Source organism: Primulina tabacum, chromosome 12, assembly GCF_025594145.1.
Source record: "Primulina tabacum isolate GXHZ01 chromosome 12, ASM2559414v2, whole genome shotgun sequence".
Taxonomy (NCBI): Eukaryota; Viridiplantae; Streptophyta; class Magnoliopsida; order Lamiales; family Gesneriaceae; genus Primulina; species Primulina tabacum.
This window is the reverse complement of record NC_134561.1, coordinates 9,404,362-9,423,066: the sequence shown is the minus strand read 5'-3', so window position 1 is coordinate 9,423,066 and position 18,705 is coordinate 9,404,362. Positions and strand designations below refer to the sequence as shown.

Below are 18,705 nucleotides of genomic sequence, written 5' to 3'. Positions count from 1 at the left end.
GATATCTGTTTTGTCCATGACTCGGTTGTTGCAGAAAGGAGCAGTATGTTTCTTGGTTTATGCAATTGATATTTCAAGGTCAGTACCTAAATTGGCAGATATTCCAATTGTTAGTGAATTTTCAGATGTATTTCCAGATGAAATTCAAGGATTTCCTCCAGTCCGAGAGGTTGAGTTCAACATTGAGTTGATGCCAGGTACACAGCCTATTTCTAGAGCTCTTTATAGGATGGCGCCAATTGAATTGAAGGAACTAAAGGAACAACTTGAGGATCTATTGGCTAAAGGATATATAAGACCAAGTGTTTCACCTTGGGTTGCTCCGGTTTTATTCGTGAAGAAGAAAGATGGGCCTATGAGACTTTGTGTCGATTATAGACAGTTGAATAAAGCCACAATAAAGAATAAGTATCCTTTGCCAAGGATTGATGATCTCTTTGACCAGTTGCAGGGTTCTTCAGTATATTCTAAGATTGATTTAAGATCCGAATATCATCAGTTAAGAGTTAGAGAGACAGATCTGCCTAAGAATGCTTTTCGTACCAGGTATGGGCATTTTGAATTTTTGGTTATGCCTTTTGGGTTGACCAATGCACTTGCGGTATTTATGGATTTGATGAACCGTGTGTTTCAACGGTATATAGATCAATTTGTTGTGATCTTCATTGATGATATTCTTATTTATTCAAAATCTGAAATTGAGCATGTCGAACACTTGAGAGTTTTACTGCAGATTTTGAGAACTGAAAAGTTGTATGCTAAATTATCCAAATGCGAGTTTTGGTTGGATAGAGTGGTATTCCTTGGACATGTGATTTCGAGTGCTGGTATATCAGTTGATCCGAGTAAAGTTGAGGCAGTCATCAATTGGTCTAGACCGACATCAGTTCCTGAGGTACGTAGTTTTATGGGTTTGGCAGGCTATTATCGCAGATTTATTGAAGGATTCTCACAGATTGCGAGGCCAATTACCCAGCTGACACAAAAGAATGTACCATTTATTTGGTCGGCATGTGAGGCTAGTTTTGTTGAACTAAGCAGAAATTTACTAGCGCTCCAATTCTGACTATCCCATCAGGTGTTGGAGGATTTACAATGCAAACTGATGCTTCACATCAAGGACTGGGTTGTGTATTAATGCAGCATGGCCGTGTTGTTGCCTATGCTTCATGAAGCCACATGAGTCTAAATACCCAGTTCATGACTTGGAACTAGCAGCAGTTGTTTTTGCGCTAAATATTTGGCGTCACTACTTGTATGGGGAGACATTTGAGATATTCACTGATCATAAGAGTTTGAAATACCTCTTTTCACAAGCGGAGTTGAACATGATGTTGCGACTTTGATTGTTGCACTCCCAAGAGCAGGTTGTCCACAAGTAGTATAATTCGGTGAGTCCGAATATCGTATCCACGAGGAAGCTAAGGAAATTACAAGTCCACTACAATTTCTTTTTATTTATTTTTTCTTTTAGTTGTTTAAATCTTTAATTGGTAATTTTTAATTGTTCAAATTTTAATTTAAGTAGTTGAGATTAAAGGATCCACTCTTGGTATTTTAATAAAGTTAACATTAACGAACAATATTGAAATCCACTTAATAAAATGGTTCCAATATATTAAATAATCATATTTATATTATGTTATATATTATTTTCTTATAAGTATATAATATATACCAAAACTTATAAATGTGGTCAAGTATATATATTTGTAAACACTAAATCAAGGTTCCCACTTGAAATGGTTGGTAAAACCAAACTAACATTTAAATGGTACCAAGAAACTAATATTATGATATATTTATATATAGTAAATTAAGGCATCCACTTTAAATGGTTGGTAAAACCAAACAAACATTTAAATGGTTCCAAGAATTTAATATTATAATATATTCATATATAATAAATCAAGGCATCCACTTTAAATGGTTGGTAATACCAAACTAACATTTAAATGGTTCCAAGAATTTAGTGTAACATATAGCAACAATAAATCAAAACTCCCACTTATAAGTAGGGTATAAAAATGCTTAAAGAAATAAATATAACATAATAAATAATGATTAAATAATATAAAACATAGATTCTTACATTTTATTGTTATGCCAAGAGTTTCACCTTTTCATCTCAACTTTAGGAAGTTAGCTATTCATTATTCAAAGTGTAAAACTTTGAATATGAAATTAACATGCTAATTATATTTAAATAAAGAAATAAAGAAAATATAGAGAGAAATATTATGAACTCAAAGGTTTTTCATAGAATGAGGGATATCTCAATACATTACAATGCACCCCTATTTATAGCCAAATTTGGGGAGACAACCACAAATAAAATATTATTTTTTTACACAAAAGTCTTCATTGGTGTTCCAAGATATTATATTATATTACACATCACTTTTGAAAATCTTCTTCTCCGAATTTGCTTCTTCACATAAAAAAAAACATGTGGATAATTGAGTTGTCTAGTTGTGGTATTTTTTTCAAACCATTTGACCAAGTAATTTGAGAGATATGGTCAAAATACTAGAGCATGGTAAAACTGCCACTCCTTTGGTAACTTTATTTGTTGCTTAATTTGATCCCAATTGTGAGAGGATTTTTATGTCATGCTTGCCACCAATATTGTAGATATTAACATCAACTTTCTACAGGTCCAAAATCATCTTAATCTCATTCGCAACGCCAAGTTTATTCTTGTTTTATCGAACCTGTAAAAAATAGTAAAAACTTGTAATTACACAACTTATATTTTATACAATTTATTATAAAACATATAATATTTAAACATTTAATAAAACAAAAACTATTTATTTATATTATAAAACATTTAATTAATGTACAATTTTGATGTTTATCACATGAGAAGAGGCGTTGGTTAGACTTGTTGAAAGACTATGATTGCGAGATAAAATATTATCCAGGAAAGTGTAATTTAGCAGCCGATGCTTTGAGCAGAAAAGTATGTAATATGTCCTTGATCACTAGCAGTGTATCTGATTTAGTAGAAGAATGTTGTCTTTCTGGTTTGGATTTTGTGGTAGATACTCAACCTGTAAGAGTATTTATGATTCAGGCAGAACCCGAGTTGTTTGTCAAAATTAGAGAGGCCCAAAAGTTAGATCAAAGCATTCAGAAATCAGTTGAACTTGTCAAATCAGGACATCGATCAGAATTCAGGTCAATAATGAGGGTATTTTGTTTGTGAATGATCGTATTGTAGTTCCTAATATTTCAGAATTGAGGATACAGATTTTGCGTGATGCTCATTGCAGTAAGTCATCCTCAGACAGACGGACAGTCAGAACGTACTATTCAGACATTAGAGGATCGCTAAGAGCTGTAGTGATGGATTTTTGTATTGGTTGGCAGGATTCGTTACCACTTGTCGAGTTTTCTTATAACAATAGTTATCAAGTGAGCATTGGAATGTCACCATTTGAAGCATATATGGCAGGAAGTGTCGATCTCCTCTGTATTGGGACGATTTATCTGAAGCACCAATTTTAGGACCTGATATGATAAGAGATATGACAGAGAAGGTGAAACTGATTCAGAGTCGTATGAGAGCTGCTCAGGAGAGACAGACTAAGTATGCGAACATCAGGAGACGGCCGTTGATTTTTGAGAAAGGTGACAGAGTTTTTATGAAAATATCTCCTTTTCGTGGTACAGTTAGATTTGGAAAGAAAGGTAAATTATCACCGAGATTCATAGGTCCGTATGAGATTTTGGAACGTGTTGGTGATTTGTCTTATAGATTAGCTCTTCCTCCTGCGTTATAAGGTGTTCATGATGTTTTTCATGTGTCCATGTTGAGGAAATATCATCCAGATCCTTCTCATGTACTTCCACCCGATGAAGTTGAGTTAGAGCAGAATTTGAGCTACATTGAGAGACCGATTAAAATTCTAGATAGAAAAGATATGCAACTCAGAAATAAATTGATACCGTTGATTAAAGTACAGTGGAATAGACATGGTGTCGAAGAGGCAACTTGGGAATTAGAAGATAAAATGAGACATAAATATCAAGAGTTATTCAAATGAAGTACGCTTCTATTCTCGGTTTTATTTTCAGTATTGATCATTACATCTTAGACTTGAAAGAGATGATTGATTTCGAGGACAAAATCTATTTTTAGAGGGGAGGAATTGTAATGCCCGAATTATGAAACAAATAAAATTGTGGCAGTAGTTGTGATGGTTTATGGCTTTACATTATGGTATGAATGGTAATGAATGTTATAGAATTGAATAGATAATGGATGGGTAGAATCAAAGGTTGAATTTGAGCTAAATAGGTAATTGAAGTGCAGAAACGGTATGAAAAATGTGGCAGTAGTTGTGGTTTTAGCATAATATTTTGTATATTGATCCAATTGATGTGAGGCTACTTTCATTAGAAATATAAGACATAAGGTTATAACTTTCTTATTTTGAGTTTTGGTCAAATCATTAGGGAAGACGAGCCAAAAGCGCCCCGAAGTGTGTCGTGCGTATCGTTGTTCCTACAACGACACATGTTGGGAGATTGAGCATAACTTTTTACTCAGACCTCCAAATGACATGAGGCTAAATGGAGATGCAAGCCAAGACATAGGGCTACAACTTTTTGGTTTACCACTTTCGCAAATTCTGAAGTTACAAATGTGTTTTAGACAGAATACGGCGCACCCCTGCGCCAGATCCCGCGCGATGGCGCGCCCATTGCTGAAATTTTGGTGTTTGGGCAGTATGACGCGCGACCCTGCGCCAAAACACGCGTCATGGCGCCCAGCACTTGTACAAAAAACGTGTTTTGAGGTTTGGATGGTATATATTAGATTGGGGAATGATTTTTGTATCATTTCTTCTCATCCTCATTTCTCTCCATCGGTTTAGAGCTAGGGTTCCTCATTTCTCCTTCAATCCAATTTCTTCCAAGACATTAATCTTGATTGAAGCCTTAATCTTTGCTTGGAGATTAAAAGTTCTTCTCCTCAAGAGTTTAGAAGCAAGGTAAGAAAGCTTATTTCCTTGGGTTAGTGATTGAAGGGAAAACAATGGGTTGTTTGGTTTGAGTGTTGAGGTAAAGTTGTTAATATAATGATTGATGGTATTGTATGTATTGATATTTTAAAAAAGAAATGGAATTGTAGAGGAGCTAACTCTTTAGCACGCACGTCACGTGTTTGACAAAATGATTCAATGAATGTTTTTATGTCATATTACGGTTAAGAAATGATATGGATTCCTTCTTTACATAATTGTTGGGATTTGCGTTTTCTTGAATATCCAAATTGCGGATCTTGATTCGAAGCATTATTGAATTAATTATGAATTTTGTACAGAAATTGCTTTGTTTTGATAAATGATCCGAGTTCTTGAGTTATAGTAGAATTCAGAGGTTCAAGACTTCTCACCTACACATTTCGATCTTTATTTTGTAATATTTGAAAGGTATGCTATGGTCGGTAACATACGAGGTAAAAGTATCATTTTTATTTTAAATTTCAAATTCTATGGCTTGATGAAATACTTGTGATTTTTGATGATTGATCTTTTGAGATGAGCTTATTATGATATTGACTTGATGAGATTGAAATGCATCATTGCATTGCATATTGAGCCACTTTTCGATTCAGATTTTATATGGCGGAGGTCGCCTTGATATATTGATTTGTTGCACGTATGGGGCTATAGTTGAGTTGGCATAGTGTATGCGGAGGTCGCTGCTATGGCCTGAACACTCTCTATAGGCGCACCATAGTCCTGGGATTGTAGAACGCAGCACCCCACCTCGAGCGGATGAGTCGGTGGATGTTGCTGGGGGATTCTCTTTCCTTGGGTACCCTATGACCAGATGATTCACTTGATCTTGAAATTTATTGATAGCCCACAGCTTTTGATTATGCATTGCATTATATTGCATCTTTATGGATTTATATGAACTATTTTGAAAATTAAATTCTCATATGTTATTGATTGTATCATACTGGGTTAATACTCACTGGCACGTCGGCTACCTCTTGTTTTCATGTGCTTGACGGTAGGTGAGGCGAGGCTTGGGATGCCAGAGTCCAGCTCCAGGCGAGGAGATACGAGTTAGAGTGGGATTCTCGGGTCTTAGGAGCTATTTTATGTTGTTGGGATTACTTTGGTTTGACATGTTGAAAATTATATTTCAAACAGTTGAGACATTTAAATTATTTTATTGATGTTTATGTGGATTTGTGAACCACAAATTATGTATTTTACTCAATCATTTGGTTTGTTACAATTATAATTATTAGTATTAGATATCGGACCCGGGGCTCCACAAGATACATTACTAATAAAATATGAATTCTAGAACAAATAATTTTGTTGAACAAAATATTTTATAAAAACAACTGTATCAACATCTATTCATATATTTAAAATATACAAACTATCAAGTAATAATTTTCTATTATATCAATGCTTGAATTCTTCTTTGAAGCACCACCCGATTAAGACAACCTATTAAGTCCCTCGGTGTGACATCTGTAAAATATAAATAGGAAAAGTCAATTATTAAAATAAAAATGTACTCAAATGATCAAATACCCAGATCCACTTCATGCAACAGTTTATATCAAAATATATTGAAAATAGAGTTAAATATTTTAAAGAAACAATAAGAAATATTCCTTCCTCGACTATCCTATGCTTCCAACAATTTCAACTTTCATAAGACTCAAATGGTTACTTAACATCAGCATCATGGTCTTGACAACAGAAATTTGATGGATATAAAACATTGGAACAATTTACTTGCCAAGCAAAGATGGGCCAAAACTAACTGCCATAAAAACAAGCTTAACCCACTTATTCATTGCTTAGCTGCATTGAATAAATCAATTTTTATGAGTCACAAGTTAATTCCGAGAGATACCCAATTAGTTCATCTAGCAGCACTGAATGAATAAATTTTTATGAGTCACAAGTTCATTCAGAGAGATATCCAATTAGTTCATCTGGAGAAGAAAGACTAAGTGACTGTAGAATATAATTTGTAAGCATGGTCGCTGGACCACGACCATCACGAGCCTTCACCACCGCGGTTATTCCTTTAACAGCAATTCCATAATCATTGAAGACAAAAAAAGCCAATCAAAACATCGATTGCAACATGAATGTGCATGGACATCATAAAAATCTTACTCTAAAATAAATTTTAATGCTTTGGTCCCTACAACATGGATATAAATATTGCTCGTCTTTTTAATCCCAAATGAGTTCTTAAAGGCACATTTAATAATTAGTAACTGACCAGGAAGGCTGTGAGCAACGAAGAACTTACTTAAAAATCATATCCTTATTATGCAGAAATATCATATTCATATGAATTCAACTTTTCCGAATCTAGAAGAAGAGAATTATATTAAAACATATTATTAATCTAATAGACGCATAATATAACAATGGTATGTACTTCGTTCATTACCTACGACAATGTTTCTCCAAAAACTTTGTTTCTAATTTCAGTTACTAATTAATGTCGATTTTACCTGCCCCAATCACCTAATACAGGTTCTCACCAGCAGCACGAGCTTCTCTTCCATCCTCAGTGCGCGGTTCAGGTCGCAAAATCACCAACGATTCAAGCTACCTTTGAACACAAAAAATCTCACAAAGACAAGAGGTCGAAAAATCACCAACGATACAGGGAAAACTTAAGGCTTCAAATCCTTACTCAATACACTCCAAAGAACCAAGAAAAACGAAGCCCAAAAGCTCACCTAAAATGAAGAAGAAGTAGCGCGCGCAGGGTCGCAAATTGCACAATAAATCCAACAATAATCTATTTCCCAAACTAAACTCGATATTCGACTATAACATTCAAAAATATCCAACAAGTGATTTAAAGTTCCAACTTTTCAAATCAACCAATTTATCGGCTAATCCCGCTCCAAATAAATTCCAACAGCTTTAATAAACAACATATTATCATAATTCCCCAAAACGCATAATAGTTCCAATAATTATTCATTACACAATTTAAATCCCAACTTCGATTAAAATATCGAATTAATCAACAATTTCAATTCAAATTTCCAACTTTTCAGCAATACGATTTTATTTACTAAATATTTCCCAAATCAAATCCAAAAATTCCAAACATCAACTAAATAATCACAATTCTCAAAATAATCGCACAATTAATTCGATACTAATTTATAAACTCGTCAAATTATACCTCAAAGCTTTCCAACAATCGAACCTACAATATAAACCCAATATATACGTCAATATAACGCATTAAAATCGACGAACACGAATTAAATCGAAGCGGGTAAAAATCCAAAATTTAGCAACCTACTAAACCGAACAAAAGCTGAAATTTTGGACCAAAAAATCGCAAGATCAAAGCTTACTCTAGTCACTAGCCGTCTCGAGGCGGTAATCCACTGGGAACACATCGGAATTACTGTTCACGAGCTGAAAAATGGGCTGGAAAAGGCTGGAATTACAGGGGAAAAACCAACCGACATACTAAGCTTCAAATCCTACCAAAAGACAACAAATGAACCAAGAAATCGAACCAAAATCTCACCAAAAATTGGAGGAAGAACACGCGCCGAGCAGCTCGCTACATGACTCGTTGCAGCTCAACTTTCACTCGATTCAAGCCATAATCGAGTTCCTGGGGCCAAGGCTTACCTGCTGCGGTGGCCAGAGCTCTGGTTTAGGCGACACGGTGAGGGTTGGATGAGGAGGAAGGTGGCCGACGGGATGCAGGGGAAAGGGTTTGGCTTTTATTTTTTTGGTCTTTTTCTTCTTTTCTTCTTTTCCTACACAAAAATATATACCCAACTATACTACGAGGGGAATTATTAATTTTAATTCAAATAATGACGAGATTAGTTATCTATCGTTACGAAATTAAGAATTCATCACTAATAATTCAACTATTTAACCATATTTTTTTTACTTTCATAAAAACATCAAAACCTCAAATAAACCATAACTCCCTCCAGAAGTATTATCTCTGGTCTCCTGATATCCTGGAGTACCTGTCATTGTCAACATAAAAAGACAACAACAGCCCCCTCTGTGGTGAGCAAAGCAAAGTCTGAAGCAACCACAATATATACCACAAATATCTAAACAATGATATATGATATGCAATGCATGTATGTCTTGGATTCAATATCACCCTGGATCGGTGAATGTTACTGCGGATGCCCTTAGTCGGAAAGTTCATGATTCTGTTTTAGCATCTGTTTGTGTCGCCAAAGTACATGAAGATATATGTACTTCTGGTTGGACTTTTCACTCGAATTGGAATTCTATCACTGTCTCAGCATTGCAAATTGAGCCGAATTTGATATCGAAGATACGAAAGGCCCAACGAAGCGATGCTCAGATCCAAAAGTCGAAAGAACTGGTATCGACATTACATCAATCTGGATTCCAGATTTCTTCTGATGGTTCTTTACGACTTAATGGTCGACTAGTAGTCCCTGATGATACTGATTTGAGATCTGCCCTTCTTCGAGAAGCACATTGTAGCAAATACAGTATTCACCCTGGAGGTCGGAAGATGTATTTGACATTGAGACCTCAATTCTGGTGGAAACGTATGAAGAAGGACATTGCTGAGTTTATTTCAAAATGTCTGGTCTGCCAGCAAGTGAAAGCCGAGAGAATGAAAACGGGGGGATTGCTCCATAGTCTCGAAATCCCGAAATGGAATTGGGAACATATTGCTATGGATTTTGTGACTCATTTACCTCGTTCGCCCAAGGGCTGTGATGCTATTTGGGTGATTATTGATCGGCTTTCCAAATCTGCGCATTTTATTCCGTATGAACGGACTTATCCTTATAAGAGAATGGCCCATTTATACATTGAGAATGTTGTGCGACTGCATGGTGTGCCAGTCTCGATTTTATCTGATCGTGATCCCAGATTTGCTTCTAAATTCGGGGGTAGTTTTCAGGAATCGATGGGTACGCGTTTGGCTATGAGTACTGCTTATCATCCTCAAACTGATGGCCAGACCGAGCGTACGATTCAAACGTTAGAGGATATGTTGCGTGCTGTTGTGATGGACTTCAGAATGGGATGGCAAGATGCCTTACCATTGGTCGAATTTTCTTATAATAATAGCTTTCAGACAAGTATCGGTATGGCACCATTTGAAGCTCAATATGGAAGACGATGTAGATCACCATTATTCTGGGATGAGATTGGTGAGAGAAAATTGACTGGACCTGAAATGATACAGGAAATGAATGATAAGGTTCGGTTAATTCGGCAGCGAATGAAAGCTGCTCAGGATCGTCAAACGAGTTATGCGAATAAACGAAGACGAGCCTTGGAATTCCAGAAAGGTGACAGAGTATTTTTGAAAATATCTCCCTTTAGAGGCACTGTTCGATTTGGCATGCGAGGGAATTTAACTCCTCGTTATGTTGGTCCATATGAGATTCTGGATTGAGTTGGTGATCTTGCGTATCGATTGGCATTGCCACCAGCTCTATCTGCTATTCATGATGTATTTCATGTTTCTATGCTGAGGAAATATGAACCAGATCCATCACATGTACTTGCACCTGATGAGGTTGAACTTGATCCTTCTCTTTCCTATGTCGAACAACCTGTTCGTATTATGGATCGGAAGGAGAAAGTTTTGCGTAATAAATCAATTCCGCTAGTTCGAGTGCAATGGACACGGCATGGGGTGGAAAAGTCGACGTGGGAATTGGAGAGTAAGATGCGAGATTCATATCCGCATTTGTTTGATTCTCTTCCATCTGTTCCATTGTATTCAATGTATAGTGAGCCATTTACTGATTTTTGTTTTGATATATACTATAATTGGTGACGTACTATATGTTTGCCAATGTTATGTATATATGGACACTTGAAATTTCGAGGACGAAATCTTTTAAGTGGGGGGGAAATGTAAGGACCGTGTATCGTATTATCGTAAATCCTATGTTGATTATCGATAATTCATTAAATTGTCATGTGATTATGTATATGATGTATATCATGACAATGAAAGTGAGAAAATAGGCGGTGAGGATTAAAGATTGTATTAGAAATTGATTTGTATTTGAAACATGTGATGAACCGCAACAGAAAAATGACACATGTTACGGTTTTTAGCATAATTAACAGAGTATTGGTCCAAATGACATGAGGCCAATTTCATTGGAAATATAATACATAATACTAAAACTTTCATGTTTTGAGTTTTGTCCAAATCCATTTGAAAATATGGGCAAAATCATCCCGAAGTGTATCGTGTGCGTTGTAGTTACTACAATGACACAGTTTGGGAGAATGAGCATAACTCTCGCATCCGATATCCAAATTGAGTGAGGTTAGTTGCAAATGAAAGCCAAGACATAGATCTACAGCTTTCCTGTTTACCACTTTTGCTAATTCGAAACCTAAAATAGCGTTTCGGACAGAGCAAGGCGCGAACCCGCGCAGAACTGCACGCGCGGGCAGAACAGGCCGCGCGGCTGCGCGTGTTTCGGCGCCACCGCGCGCTGTGTCCTGTTGTGCACGATTTAAGAGGTGCTAAGGATGAATTTTTGAACATATTTCTTCATTTCCTTGCTGAAGCTTCGAGAGAAATGAGAGGAAATTGATTTCTTTCGTATGAAATCACTTCGAAACGCTGTCTAAACGCGAAACAAATTATATATTTGTGATCTTCGCGTCGAGGGCTTCTGACTGAGGTAATTTTCTTCTAGTTCCAGCAGCTCTAAATATCAAAGTGCTGGAATAGCACGTATTTGAAGTTGAATTTCCTGTATGTAGTAGAATAACCGACAAGGAACTCATATTCAAAGTCGAAATTGAATTATGATATGAATTTGATTTGATATGAATTTTTGAAGTTTCAAATGATATTTGAAACTCATATTAATGATTTTGGAGTATGTTATTGATTGAAATGAGTATGTTATTGATGTAGATAAAGTGTAATATCAATATCTTCAGGCTACATCAACTGGAAACGAAGAATTGAGGTATGTTGCGACCGGGTAACATACGACAGGTATCTGTATTATATGATATATGTCGGATTGATTTGATTGATTGGAATGAGATTATGTGTCTATATGCTTTATTTGTTGATTGATGTGGCATACATGACATTGAAATTGAGATATCGATGTATAAAATAAATGTTTTGTAACACACATCATTTTATGCATACATCGATACATGACATGCACGTTGAGCTATGATCCTTTGATACCCTGATATGATTTGATTGGATTCCGGGGTTTGTGAACACAATCGCTATGCCGGTATTATATGACCCGTAAAGCATAGACAATTGTGGCCCCATATGATTGGATATGAGATTTGGGATTTGATGGCGCTTTGCCGACGCTATCATACGAGTATCCCATATTGGCCGGTGTGCCAGCTCGAGCATTGATTTGATAGCGATTCGATTGATTCTGACATGTGCTCAGTTGATGGGCATTTAACCTGATACCTCCACGACATACATGCATTGCATACCATATATCATCGTTTAGATATATGTGGTATATATGATTGGTTGTTCCATACGGAGCTTTGCTCACCCCCAAGGGGGGCTGTTGTTGTCTTTGTGTGTGGACAATGGCAGGTACTCCAGGATATCAGGAGACCGGAGAGGGTACTTCTGGAGGGAGCCACAGCTTGGGCTGAGGTTTTATGTTTATGTCTTGTTCCCAGTATATATGTATACGTATCTATATACCGGGGGCATGTCCCGATGATATGAGTTGTTTGTATATGATTGGTTTTGATAACGTGTGGGCATGTTTATGACGTAAGATGAAATACTATTTTTAGTATTCAAATTATAGAAGAACTGATTTGGGCTCATTGTAAAGAAATTTTAAACTCGCTTTCCGCTGTAATTAGTTAACCCTAATCATATTGCGTTGTAATAACGATTAGGAGCTAAGGGCCCCACACGTTTCAAACATCATCAAAAATATAAAATTTATACCTAAAATCGAAGACCTCGTGTCAACGATCACAGAACTGAAGTCGGTTCGTCGATTGGATAAATCGATAAGTCGTACGATCGAAAAGAAAATCGAAAACCTTCTGCTCTCACCTCCCAGTTGAAAATGAAAGAATGAACTTTCACGCAACTTTACATTTATCTTTTTTTTTTAATATTATTGTAAAGACCCATATTTCGTATTCGTATTTTAGCGGAATTATTAAAATTTTTTTAAATAAATAATTATCTTGTCTCATTTATAAAATAAACATGTAAATAATTTTTTAACTTTAAATTAACAGCGGGAGCAAATATTGTTTTCGACCAACAATTTAAAATAATTCAACGTAAACATCAACTTAAAAAATAATCCAACGTATTAAAACTAAGTTTGAATAATAAAAGGTACATAAATTAAATCATGAGGTCCTCGGGTTTACTACTGCTGTCCCAAGATCGCTCACTGGTCCACGCCCTCCGTCTCGACCTCATTAGTACCTACAATAATCAAGTCTAGTGAGTCTAAAGACTCAACATGTATATATCGTGAATAACAAATAAATATATCATAAAATCGCATGCAACGTAAAAATAAAGTATCGTAAAGCGTACGGTGAAAATAGTATCATGAATAACTACGTGCATATTTGAAAATCATACGTAAAAGCTTTGCTCAATAGCGCTCTATCATGTCATATCATAATTTTCTGGTAGAGATAATGTTTCTAAGCAAGTGACCCATAACATAGCGTGAGCGCCTGATCAGACTAAACCACAGTATACTGGGCGGTAGAGATCAATCACAGCCCTTGGACTGGATGTCCGTACCCATACATAATCATAAACCGGTCGTAATTCACCGGGCAGAGAGGTCCTCGGTTGCGCCTACCGACTTCCAAACCCATAAACGTAAGGTGGTCACAAGACATATAGCATATATCTCAAAAATAAACATTTTATATTTTTATGCACGTAATATCATTATAACCTTATTTTTACCGGATGAGTTGAATCGTTCCCTGTCTTGCTGCGACTTAATTCTAATATGTGACACATGCAATAAATCTTAACTTGACAAAAACTTAACAATAGAACTAAAAACGAGACGATTCGGACCAACAACTTGATTTTTAACCATGGCTTCGTACCAACCCGAACCAACATTAAACCGACGTTTAACCATGATTAAAAATACCCCAAAAATACTGAAAAATATGCATAATAACTGTAAAACACGAAAATAGGTGAAAGAAATCCAAAAACATAAAACACTCTTTCGAGAGTCATTTTGGCACCTTTCACAGTAAATTATCGTACGACCTCTAAACTCGACCAAATCACGAACGGCCAAAAACATGACTTTCCTAACTCATTAGGGTAGTGTACAATCCAAGGCCAAGGGCTAAAAGCCAATCAAGAACTTAAGCCACCACCAAAACCGTGACCCAAAGCTGATGTCAAAAAGCAGAAAATACAGCAGTGGCAGCTTGCTTGTTTGTGGAGCAAACTCTGAAAATAATGGCCAAGGGCTTGAACCACTGCCCAAGGACTCTTACCAACATCCTAAGGCATGGCTTGGACCATGGCTAAGGGCTAGAAGCCAAACACAATCCAAGGAAACACCTAGGACAATTACAGCATACCAACCGAGAGCACCACTTGCTGCATAGTGTGTTGTATTGAACCATTTTACTGTCTTGTCTCGTTCCAAGGGCCATTTTATCGACCATGGCTCGATCTAGACATGATGGAGTGTTGTATGAACCATGGCTACAGGCTAGGAGCCAACCATAATCCAAGCAACACACCCAAAAACCAAAACCCACTCACACCGAAAATGAAAAAAACCGAATTGCACTTGTGTTGTTGTTGTGAAATTCTGATGGATCCGTGAACCAAGCTTGGAAAGGACACCATGGTCACGTCCTAGACATGTTAAGGGAGGGTTCTAACCGTGGCTACAGTCCCTAGGACAGCCAAGATTCGAATACTCCCCTTAACCACCCAAGAACCAAAAACGAAGCTCAAATCTGTAGTTTTGAAAAAAGTTGCTGTCATTCCTTTATTTGTGAGTGTGTGGATTCAAACCTGATAAACATCAAAATTGTACATTAATTAAATGTTTTATAATATAAATATATAGTTTTTGTTTTATTAAATGTTTAAATATTATATGTTTTATAATAAATTGTATAAAATATAAGTTGTTGTGTAATTACAAGTTTTTACTATTTTTTACAGGTTCGATAAAACAAGAATAAACTTGGCGTTGCGAATGGGATTAAGATGATTCTTGGACCTGTAGAAAGTTGATGTTAATATCTACAATATTGGTGGCAAGCATGAGATAAAAATCCTCTCACAATTGGGATCAAATTAAGCAACAAATAAAGTTACCAAAGGAGTGACAGTTTTTCCATGCTCTAGTATTTTGACCATATCTCTCAAATTACTTGGTCAAATGGTTTGAAAAAAATACCACAACTAGACAACTCAATTATCCACATATTTCTTTTTATGTGAAGAAGCAAATTCGGAGAAGAAGATTTTCAAAAGTGATGTGTAATATAATATAATATCTTGGAACACAAATGAAGACTTTTGTGTAAAAAATAATATTTTATTTGTGGTTGTCTCCCCAAATTTGGCTATAAATAGGGGTGCATTGTAATGTATTGAGATATCCCTCATTCTATGAAAAAACCTTTGAGTTCATAATATTTCTCTCTATATTTTCTTTATTTCTTCATTTAAATATAATTAGCATGTTAATTTCATATTCAAAGTTTTACACTTTGAACCTAAAGTTGAGATGAAAAGGTGAAACTCTTGGCATGATAATAAAGTTACTAAAAGGTAAGAATCTATGTTTTATATTATTTAATCATATTTTATTATGTTATATTTATTTCTTTAAGCATTTTTATACCCTACTTATAAGTGGGAGTTTTGATTTATTGTTGCTATATGTTACACTAAATTCTTGGAACCATTTAAATGTTAGTTTGGTATTACCAACTATTTAAAGTGGATGCCTTGATTTATTATATATGAATATATTATAATATTAAATTCTTGGAATCATTTAAATTTTTGTTTGGTTTTACCAACTATTTAAAGTGGATGCCTTGATTTACTTTATATAAATATATCATAATATTAGTTTCTTGATACCATTTAAATGTTAATTTGGTTTTACCAACCATTTCAAGTGGGAACCTTGATTTAGTGTTTACAAATATATATATAGCACAATAAATACTTGACCACATTTATAGGGCCTAAAACTCCTTTCTTGAAATCTGCGGAAAATTAAAAATTTTCTTTTTAAAAGAACTTAAATGGCCTCATTCATAAAATCACTAGTCAAGTTCAATGTTTAAAATAATAGCAGCGGAAGAAAATAAAGTTTTGCCAACAATAACAACTTAAAAATTATCCAACGACTGATAAAAATTGTTTGCAGAATAAAATAACAACTGCTGCACTGAGGTCCTCGGGTGCCACTACTGCCGACCCAAGCTGGCTCACTGGTCCCCGCCCTTGGCCCTGGCCTCATCAGTACCTGCAACAATCAAGTCTAGTGAGCCTAAAGACTCAGCATGCATATATCGCAGGTAACGAGTAAAAATCTTAATTTAAAATATGCATGGGATAAAATATCATGTCCTGAGGCATACTGAAAATAATCTGTACTGAGCAATTATAATACGTGCATTACTGAACTGATAATCACAGTAAAAATGTTTGCTCCTTGGAGCCTGTACTGAAATAACTGATAAAATTTTCTGTTGCGATTATGTTTTACGCCTGTGGCCACTGCACTAAGCTGAACTGATCGGTAACTGGCTACCTGGGAGGCTGAAACTGAACTGAGCTGGACGGTCACTGGCGACCGGGTGGTACCATACTGAACTGATCGGTCACTGGCGACCGTATAAAATAACACTCCCACATAGTGAATGAACCACAAGCCATATCGCATAAATCTCAAAAATAATCATTTTCTATTTAATGCACGTAAAATAATTAACTGGCGTAATGAAAATTCCTCTAATTTTACCAACTGGATTGGATTGGATCGTCCCCAGGCTCGCTGCAACCTAACTGTGCCATGAAAAATATGCAATAGCTTAAACTTGACCAACTATGCAATTTACGTTCAAAAGATGCGCTTATGATGCCTAATGACTTCGCATTTAATCATGACTCCGAGCCAACCTGAACCGACACCGAACCGACGTATAGTCATGATTAAAATACGCTGAAAAATCATAAAATAGTGCTCCTAAAAATGATAGGGTCGAAATCTAGGTGGAATGGAGGCCAAAACACGAAACGCTCTTTCGAGAGTCAATTTGGCACATCGCACCGTAAATTATAGTAGTACCTCAAAAATGATCCGAATCACAAACGGTCAAAAACATGACCTTCCCAACTCAATGAGGCACTGTCCAGTCCAAGGCTATGGGCTAAAAGCCAACCAAGAACTCAAACGAGCCTTCTAAACGACACAGCAACTTGCTGTAATTTCCAGCAGCTGTGCAACTACAAGACTTGCGTTGGTTTCGAGACTATCGGCCATTAGGGGCGTGAACCACCAACCAGAGACTCTTACCAACATCCCAAGGAATGATTTGAACCATGGCTAAGGGCCCTAGGCCAGCCACAATCCGCATCACACCAAAACTCAACCGAAGGGTCCAACCGAGAGCAACGTGCGTGCGTGTGTAGTGTTTATGCTATGATCGATGTCTCGTGTCATTCCAATGGCCATTTGATTGACCATGGCACGATCTAGACATCTAGGAGCATGATATGAACCGTGGCTAAGGGCCATAGGCCAAACAAGATCCACACCAAGCAAACACAAACCGAAACCATATGCTGAACAAAGGAAGAAGCCGAATGGGGAAAGGGGCTGTTCTTGTTGATTATTTAAAAACCGATGAGCCATGGACCAAGCCACCAAAAGGGCAACTTATTCACGTCTTAGACATGTTAGGGAAGTGATCCAACCATGGCTAAGAGCCCTTAGGGCAGCCAAGATCAGATCCAAACCCCTTGACACAAAACTGAAATTTTCGAACTCAAAAAGGGACACAAATGGTGTTGCTGTCATTTCTTGCTTTCCAGCGAGCATGGGCTGAAACCGATGGACAAATGTGGTCCTAATGCATCCTATTACATGTATATAAGTCGCCTTGGGAGCCTGGAGTCGATCCAATACCTGAAACTCACAAACTAAAAGAAACCGTGAAGCTTGCCAAGGAAAATCGAAAATTCTGCATGTGTTGTTTCAAAATGTTTGGACATGGATCTCGATTTTTGCTTGAATAAACATGATCATGTACTGAAAAATAAATGATAATATGACTTGATTGAGGTTTGAAAGAAATCTAGACATGCCTGGTTTCGTTTCGAAAGAAAACGAACGAAACGACGACGACGCGGCACGGAGGAGATGGAGCGCTTCTTGTCTACCTTTCTTGCTCTCGATTTTTCTCCCTTTCTCCCTAGCTATTATTCACGTTTTTTCTACTGAAAAGGGGTCTGATTTCAGTCTGAATTTTCGATAGGGTCGAAATCTAGGTGGAATGGAGGCCAAAACACGAAACGCTCTTTCGAGAGTCAATTTGGCACATTGCACCGTAAATTCTCGTACGACCTCGAAAATGATCCGAATGACGAACGGTCAAGACCTTCCCAACTCAATGAGGC

At 36.5% G+C, this 18,705-nt stretch overlaps 1 long non-coding RNA gene across 1 annotated transcript; it reads right to left on the bottom strand.

The window, feature by feature from the left end:
• Positions 1–7,511: 7,511 nt before the first annotated feature.
• Positions 7,512–8,831, bottom strand: LOC142520976 (uncharacterized). The gene is made up of 3 exons (XR_012814042.1): positions 8,563–8,831; positions 8,384–8,469; positions 7,512–8,229 (listed from the first exon to the last, which is right to left on the bottom strand). It is a non-coding gene; the product is annotated as an uncharacterized LOC142520976 (long non-coding RNA).
• Positions 8,832–18,705: the final 9,874 nt, after the last annotated feature.